Here is a 9220-nt window from a genome sequence, read left to right as displayed (position 1 = left end):
ATATGCACACGTTCCCTAATCTGTACATTCCCCCCTTTTTTTTTTTTTTTTTTATCTTTTAAAATCTGATTTCACCTGTATAAAAATGGTGGCAGGTAGAAGCACACACAGGAAGCATTTAAGATGTGATTTGGTCTAGACTGGTAATCTCAAAGAACAGCTTCAGATGTCCCACAGCCCTGGCAATAATCCATATCATGGGTTTTTCCAGACCACTAACCATTTTTAGGGGCGGATACTACTTTTACCAACAAAGTGTTATTCTTTCTTGTGCCAATGTTAGCAGCTCCAGCAGTCCTTTCTTTGGGAATGATAGAGGTCGGTTCATAACATTCTATCTGTTTATGCTACTTAATATTAGAAAACAGAATATGGCTTATGGTTTGAAGCTCTTGGTTTGCAAAGAACATGGATATATTGGATATGTGTTTGTGATATAGAGTACAAGGTGTGTTTGCCATGGTGCCGCAGGTAATTAAAAATTATTAGATTGGCATCAGAGCTGGCAACAAAATAGGGATGTGAGCCTTTCCCAAGCTAGGCAAATGTTATCCTGATCCCACTAGGGAGGATCTTATGGCCTATAAATAGTACGGAAACACAGGCCTCTGAGTAGAACCCACAGTTCCGGATTAACTTGGGAAGAGTAAAGAAAGCATATCTGCAGCTACCTCAGGAAACAACTGAGTTGGATTCTCTACCTGTTATCAACAACAGAAAACATGCAAACTTAAGACTTCAGCAGAGGCAAGACCCCTAATCCCAGCCCACTGCCTGCCCAACAGATAATATGTTATCTATAGTCTTCAAAGGCTAAGGGCATGAGTTCCGTCTTCTAGGGCCCAGTGAAGTGCTAGCACAAACGCATTATATACCATGTGGGATTCACAGCTGGCCCCTGGTTGCTTGGGATTCTACAAGCCTTTAATAGCTGGTGCTAAAAGAACCTGAGGCTCTTGCACACACATTCAGCCCATGACCTTCACCGGCTTGAGAAACAGATACAGCTGCCCCTTGAATCCACCCCCATGTCCACATATGCTCAGGCTACACAGTGCATATTTGTTCATTATTTTTCCCCTCAATGTCTCTACTTGTATTCATTTTGGTTTGATTTCACCCACATAAGAATACTGGAGGGCCGTAAAGAAAAGGCAGTGGGAACTTCTGAATCAGAAAGAAAAATGATAAATGTTTGTTCTTTGGGGGTTGGGGAAGAGGAAGCATTGAAATAGATACATTAAATAATTTTTAATTAATTAATTATTTTTTGAGACAGAGTCTTGCCCTGTTGCCCAGGCTAGAATGCAATGGCTCAATCTCAGCTCACTGCAACTTCTGCCTCCCAGATTCAAGCGATCGTCTTGCCTCAGCCTCCCGAGTAGCTGAGACTACAGGTGCATGCCACCACACCTGGCTAATTTTTTTGTATTTTTAGTAGAGACGGGGTTTTACCATGTTGTCCAGGCTGGTCTCAAACTCCTGACTTCAGGTGATCTAGCCAGACTAGCTCATTTCTGCAAGTAATAAACTAATAATATCCTGTACTTCCTCTTCAAAGCATTTATCACAATGGTAATTACATAAGTAATTGGCCAATTAGTTGCTTACTGTTTTTCTACCTATCAGAATGTAATCTTTAGGACAGGGAAAATGTCTAATGTAATAATTTCCACTTTTTATTTGGTTTATTCATCTGGATCTCTATGAGAAGCCAAAGAGGAGTGCCATCCTATCTTACATGTGAAAATTTGATTGTTGTGAGTGAAGCTTGGAAATTATTTATTTATTTAGAGATGGAGTCTTGCTCTTGTCACCCAGACTGGAGTGCAATGGCACGATCTTGGATCACTGCAACCTCTGCCTGCCCGGCTAATTTTTGTATTTTTAGTAGAGACGGGGTTTCTCCATGTTGGCCAGGCTGGTCTTAAATTCCTGACCTTGTGATCCACCCGCCTCGGCCTCCCAAAGTACTGGGATTACAGGCGTGAGCCACCACACCCGGCCCTGGAACCTATTTAAATGCTGCTTCTCTTCCTTTTTATTTTATGCACACCCATGAACCTTATGTGGTAATTAACCTATTCTCCTACTGGTCTACAGGTGAGTGATGTTGCTCTGTATACTCTATCGTATTTAGCTTTTTTTTTTTTTTTTTTTGAGACAGAGTTTTGCTGTGTTGCCCAGGCTGGAGTGCAATGGCACGATTTCGGCTCACTGCAACCTCCACCTCCTGGTTTCAAGTGATTCTCCTGCTACAGCCTCCTAAGTAGCTGGGATTACAGGCGCCTGCCACCACGACTAGCTAATTTTTTGAATTTTTAGCAGAGATGGAGTTTCACCATGTTGGCCAGGCTGGTCTCAAAACTCCTGACCTCAGGTGATCCACCCACCTTGGCATCCCAAAGTGCTAGGATTACAGGCGTGAGCCATCGCACCTGGCCATATTTAGCATTTTTTACACTTCTCACTTTTACTCAAGAAAAAGCAAGAACAGACAATAATATTTTTCCTTTACATGGTTTTTATACAACCAGCTTTGCAACATGTAAGTTATAAAGCCTTCTCTGGTGGTAAGCAGGTACAGGCTTCTGTGAGACAGAAAATGTTTTATTTTTTTTTAAAGCATGATGTGATACTTTATATTTCAAGGTGATGTTACCAATCCAGTTTCAGTAAGAAATGCCCTTTGATTTCTTTTGAATGACTACAGTTAAGAATTCAGTTTGTGGTGGATTTTTCTCTGTGCAAATTGAAATAGAACCTTAGTAGTGGGAAACTTTTGGCCTCAATGACACTAGTAACTCATTCATTTGGCAAAAAATACAAGACATTGAAAATAGAAAGAAGACTGAGGCTGGGCGTGGTGGGTCACACCTGTAATGGCACCACCTTGGGAGACCAAGGCAGGTGGATCAACTGAGGTCAGGAGTTTGAGACCAGCCTGGCCATCATGGTGAAACCTTGTCTCTACTGAAAAAAAAATAAATAAAGAAAAAAAAAAATTTCCTGGTCATGGTGGTGCACGCCTGTAATCTCAGCTACTCCATTTCAAATAAATAAAAGAAGATTAATAAATAAAATAAATAAATAAATAAATAAAAGATGATTGAGTAAAGCTATTGTTTCTTTTTCTTTTTTTTTTTTTTGAGACAGAGTGTAGCTCTTGTCACCTAGGCTGGAGTGCAATGGTGCGATCTGGGCTCCCTGCAGCCTCTGCCTCCTGGGTTCAAGTGGTTCTCCTGTCTCAGCCTCCAGAGTAGCTAGGATTACAGGAACCTGCCACCAGACCTGGCAACTTTTTTGTATTTTTAGTAGAGACGGGGTTTTACCATTTTGGCCAGGCTGGTTTTGAACTCCTGACCTCAGGTGATCCACATGCCTTGGCCTCCCGAAGTGCTGGAATTACAGGCATGAGCCACCGCGCCTAGCCAAAGCTATCGTTTCCAAACTCTCTTCTTGGGGAAGGGAGAAGCTATAAACCCAGAACTTTAAGTAACTATATAAAATAAAATGTTCACAGGATATAAATGACCATGAGAAACTGCGCTCTTCCCCGAAATGCGATGGAAGTGAGTACTGAGCAGGTATGTGACACACTGGCCAATGCTGTGAGTACACTGATGCCTGCCTGGCCAATGCCAGCTTCACATGTACAGAAGGGACCGCAAACTCAAATACTCACTATAGCCTGAGTGTAAGTAAATGAGTGAAGCTTAGTAGTGGGAGGGGCTGTGGCAAAGGAGAATGCACATGACCGTTTTACAACCTTTTGCAGGCCCAGTAAGAACATCAGGAGACCAGACAGTTCATGGGCTCTAGCGCAAGTGAGGTCAAAACATCTAAACATCCCACACTGCCAAGACATGAAGAGAGTTAGAGGCCCTGTGTGAGGTAAACAGCTGCAGGGCCTCCACGGAGCAAACCAGAAACAGCACACAGTGATTGGTCACAGAGAAAAACAGGGAGATTTCAAAGGTGGAAGGCCAGGAGCTTTATGGCAAGCCACATGGCATGGTTCCCCATCTTGTCCTGGGACCACCATGAACAACCTGTCTGGCTTGGAAGACAAAAAGCAGGACTTTGAGAATGCACATTGGGGTCAAGCTGATGTGGTGAGGGTTCTTCCAACGGTCACAGAGACACCAACTGAAACCTGACCTTCCTCTTCAGCAGCTCTAGACCTGGTAACCAGCCTAAGATCCCAGACCCCTCAGAGAAGAGCTCATTGCAATGAAACCACTCATTGTGTATCAAAGAAGCCCACAAAACCTTGGGACTCAGCTCATGGGGAGTCTTTTATCTCTAGAATTAAGGGGTTGCACTGGGAAGGAAAATAACGATACAAACCCTGCCATATTTTTCCTGCTGCACAGCAGTGAACAAACTTCTGTGGTAAGGGCCTGAGTGTAAAAAGTTGCTGTAGTTTGTGATTCAGGTCTATTTGAAAAATAGCATTGATGCCACTTCCCTCAACAGGCCACCCCTCACCTCTCCTTTCCCTCTACAATAACCAGTACATGGCTCTTTCATTTTATCCAAGCCAAAGAATTATGGTCACCTATTCATGTATCAATCTCTCTCACTGACTAGACTACAGGTTTTTTGAGGACAAAAATAGTATCTGTCAATCAATTGACCAATAGTTCAATCCCAGAACCTAATCTATTGCCTGTCCCAAAAAGGCATTCAAATATTTTTTTAATAAGTGAAGAGAAAGGCTGGTCGTGGTGGCTCACACCTGTAATCCCAGCACTTTGGGAGGCCAAGGCAGGAGGATCACTTGAGTTCAGGAGTTCGAGACCAGCCTGGCCAACATAGTGAAACCTCGTCTCTACTAAAAATACAAAAATTAGACAGGTGTGGTAGCACACACCTGTAATCCCAGCTACTCAGGAGGCTGAGGCAGGAGAATCACTTGAACCTGGGGGGCGGAGCTTGCAGTGAGCTGAGATCACACCACAGTACTCCAGCCCGGGCAACAGAGCGAGCAACCGTCTGAAAAACAAAATAATAATAAGTGAAGGGAGAGAATTCCATGCAAGAGTGAACCATGCAAGAAGCAGCATGGTGTGAACAAAAACAGAGTTGGCAAAGAGTATGCCCTGGTGGGTGAATAATAGTACTGTCGGTTTAGAGGACCCAAGTGGGAAAGAGAAGAAAGGAATGTTGGAAAAGTAAGTTGGAGCCAGACTGTTGAGGATTTTGAATGGCTACAATTGTGTTCTTTGTTTTTGGAGGCACTACAGAGACACTGAAGGTTTTTGGCTTTGTTTTTTTTTGTTGTTTTTTTTTTTTTTTTTTTGAGATGGTGTCTTAGAGACGGTCTTTCACCGTGTTAGCCAGGATGGTCTTGATCTCCTGACCTCGTGATCCGCCCATCTCGGCCTCCCAAAGTGCTGGGATTACAGACGTGAGCCACCGCGCCTGGCCTTTTTTTTTTTTTTTTTTGAGACAGAGTGTCACTCTGTCGCCTAGGCTGGAGTGCAGTGGCAGAATCTCGGCTCACTGCAACCTCCACGTCCTGGGTTCAAGCAGTTCTCCTACCTCAGCCTCCTGAGTAGCTGGGATTACAGGTGCACACCACCATGCCCCACTAATTTTTGTATTTTTAGTAGGCCAAAATGAGGCAAGGGGCCCAGGCCTTCGTGTCCTCAGTGGAGCACCACTCCTGAAAAGGACACAGCTTTGGATAGTCTCAACTGCTGGGGAGAGAGAGTTCAAGAGTCCTGAAGATGGGACACCATGGTATCTGTTACAGTGGAAATTAAAAGGATTTAAGACTAACACAAAACAACTGGAAAGTTGCTGTGACTGGTGTCATACAGGTAAAGGGAAGACTCTGGCTTCACTCTGTGTGACAGAAGACAGAAGGGTGTGTTGATTCGAGAAGGGATATGTTCTTTTTTTGAGACGGAGTCTCTGTAGCCCAAGCTGAAGTGCAGTAGTGCAATCTTGGCTCACTGCAACCTCTACCTCCCTGGCTTAAGAGATTCTTGTGCCTCAGCCTTCCAAGTAGCTGGGACTACAGGCGCCCGCCATCATGCCTGGCTAATTTTTTGTATTTTAGTAGACACAAGGTTTTACCATGTTGCCCAGGGTGGTCTCGAATTCCTGAACTCAGGTGATCCGCTCCCCTTGGCCTCCCAAAGTGCTGAGATTACAGGCGTGAGCCACCATGCCCGGTCGAGAGGGGGTATGTTCTAATTGAATTTCATAGTATCAGACTTCAGGACTCAAGAATCTTCTCCATAATTTCTGACTGCTTTCCCTCCCAGAAAGCATAACATTTTGTTATTTTATTTTATTTTATTATTTGAGATAGAGTCTCAGTCTGTCGCCCAGGCTGGAGTGCAGTGGCAGGATTTCAGCTCACTACAGCCTCCACCTCCTGAGTTCAAGCGATTCTCTTCCCTCAGTCTCCCAAGTAGCTGGGATTACAGACATGTGCCATCACGCCCAGCTAATTTTTGTACTTTTAGTAGAGATGGTGTTTGACAATGTTGGCCAGGCTGGTCTCAAACTCCTGACCTCAAGTGATCTGCCAGCCTCGACCTCCCAAAGTGCTGGGATTATAGTTGTGAGCCACCGTGTCTGGCCACGATTTATTTTTATTTATTTATTTGTTTATTTATTATTTTGAGACGGAGTTTCACTCTTGTCACCCAGGCTGGAGTACAATGATGGGATCTTGGCTCACTGCCACCTCTTCCTTCCGGGTTCAAGTGATTCTCCTGCCTCAGCCTCCCAAGTAGCTGGGACTATAGGCGCCCACCAACATGCCCAGTTAATTTTTGCATTTTTAGTAGAGACAGGGTTTTGCCGTGTTAGCCAGGCTGGTTTTGAAATCCTACTTCGGGTGATCCGTCTGCCTCAGCCTCCCAAAGTGCTGGGATTACAGGCGTTGAGCCACCACACCCGGCCAACATTTTAAAACTCCATATTACTGACCTGTTTCCTGCCCACTCTGAGCCCTCCAGGCCACTGCCTCCCCTGAACCATTTTGTTTGTTTTTTTCTCCTTTCTGCATTTCTTTCCCTCCTCAATTTATTTTATTTATGTATTTATGTATGTATGTATGTATTTATTTATTTTTGAGACCAAGTCTCACTCTGCTCCCTAGGCTGGAGTACAGTGGTGTGATCTCAGCTCACTGTAACCTCCACCTCCCGGATTCAAGTGATTCTCATGCTTCAGCCTCCCAAGTAGCTGGGACTACAGGCATGAGCCACCATGCCTGGCTAATTTTTATATTTTCAGTAGAAATGCGCTTTCACCATATTTGCCAGGCTGGCCTTGAACTCCTGACCTCAGGTGATCCACCTGTCTCAGCCTCCCAAAGTGAGCCACCGCGCCCATCCCCCAACCAATTTAGATTCTATGTTCCATCACATTGTTCGTTCCATTGCTAATCTCCTAAATTCCTTTTTCATTTGTTCTTTCTCCCACTGCCTAGCACCTCAAACCCTGGATAAAGACAAGTCTCCACTTTCTCCACGCCTGCCCTCAGGGATTAAGTGACCACTGAAGAAAATTACACAATTGGGCAAATTCAGGACCACCAATTTTACAGCCCCTTCTGCACTTTCTGGCACACTGTTTCCCTAGTCCACTTGCCCTCCAACACTCAACATTACTTTAAACCTTGTTTCCTTGTACTCAAGGCACCAATTTCCTTACTTCCCCCCTTACTCTCAGCAAATAACCTCTCCTTCAAAGGAAAAAAAAAAAAAGTTAAAGCTTTCACATAAAATCTTCCTCAAATTATTGTTTTGAAATGTATAAGCATATTTATATCTGTTTTTTTTTTAAATAAACTTATTTCTATCTGAAGTTACTTTTTTTGGCTGGGAGTGGTGACTCACGCCAGTAATCCCAGCACTCTGGGAGGCCGAAGTGGGTGGATTGCTTAAGCTCAGGAGTTTGAGACCAGCCTGGGCAACATGGTGAGACCCTGTCTCTACTAAAAATACAAAACAAAACAAAACAACAACAACAACAACAACAACAAATACATAAATAAGTATTTTTTCTTTCCTCTGTCTGTTAAAATGGGAAGGGTATCTCTTCTATCCGCCTGTGTTCTGGATCCCACCCCAGATTGTTTAGAATGGTGGCAATTACAAGAAGCCAGATCCAACTCCCAGTAGCCTAACTAGTGAGGACAGTTACCCTCTCACAAAACAAGATGTATGGAGACTGAGTAGTCCCAGGGTTGGTTCAGGAGCTCTGTGAGGCCATCATAGACACAAGTGCTTTCTAGTTCCATTCTGCCATTCTTAAAGCATAAGCAGCCAGGCACAGTGGCTCACGCCTGTAATCTCAGCACTTTGGGAGGCTGAGGCGGGCGGATCACAAGGTCAGGAGATCGAGACCATCCTGGCTAACACAGTGAAACCCCGTCTCTACTAAAAATACAAAAAATTAGCCGGCCGTGGTGGCGGGTGCCTGTAGTCCCAGCTACTCGGGAGGCTGAGGCAGAATGGCGTGAACCCGGGAGGTGGAGCTTGCAGTGAGCCGAGATCTCACCACTGCACTCCAGCCTGGGCGACAGTGCAAGACTCCGTCTCAAAAAAAAAAGCATAAGCAATGTCCTTCCTCATGGCCACAAGATGGCTGCAGCAGTACCAGGCATCATTTGCATATAACCACATCCAGCAAAGAAAGATTGTGCCCTCTTTTTTCCCTTTTTCTTTGAGACAGGCTCTCGCTCTGTCACTCAGGCTGGAGTGCCATGGTGTGAGCATGGCTCATTGCAACTTCAACTTCCTGGGCTCAAGCAATCCTTCCACCTCAGCCTCCTGAGTAGCTAGGACTACAGACACACACCACCACACCTGGCTAATTTTTTGTTTTATTTTTTTTTGTAGAGACAGTCTCACTATGTTGCCCAGGCTAGTCTCAAATTCCTGGCCTCAAGCAATCCTTCCATCTCAGCCTCCCAACATGTTGGGATTATAGGCATGAGCCACTGTGCCCAATCTGTGCTTTCTTCTACATGTCTTTTATTAGGAAAGCGTTTCCTAGAAGTAGCCCCTCCCACCCCCTCCCTTTCCTACGAGGTTTTACTGGCTTCAAGGGGAGGTTGAAAAGCCCAGTATCTAGCAGGTTGCTTTGTTCTTCTTGTTGTTGTTGTTTGAGACAGGGTCTCACTCTGTTGCCCAGGCTGGAGTGCAGTGGCGCAATCTCAGCTCACTGCAACCTCCACCTCCCGGGTTCA

Source organism: Mandrillus leucophaeus, unplaced genomic scaffold (genome assembly GCF_000951045.1).
Source record: "Mandrillus leucophaeus isolate KB7577 unplaced genomic scaffold, Mleu.le_1.0 Scaffold94, whole genome shotgun sequence".
In the NCBI taxonomy this organism is placed as follows: domain Eukaryota; kingdom Metazoa; phylum Chordata; class Mammalia; order Primates; family Cercopithecidae; genus Mandrillus; species Mandrillus leucophaeus.
The sequence above is the reverse complement of the archived record's forward strand: the minus strand, read 5'-3'. Positions refer to the sequence as shown.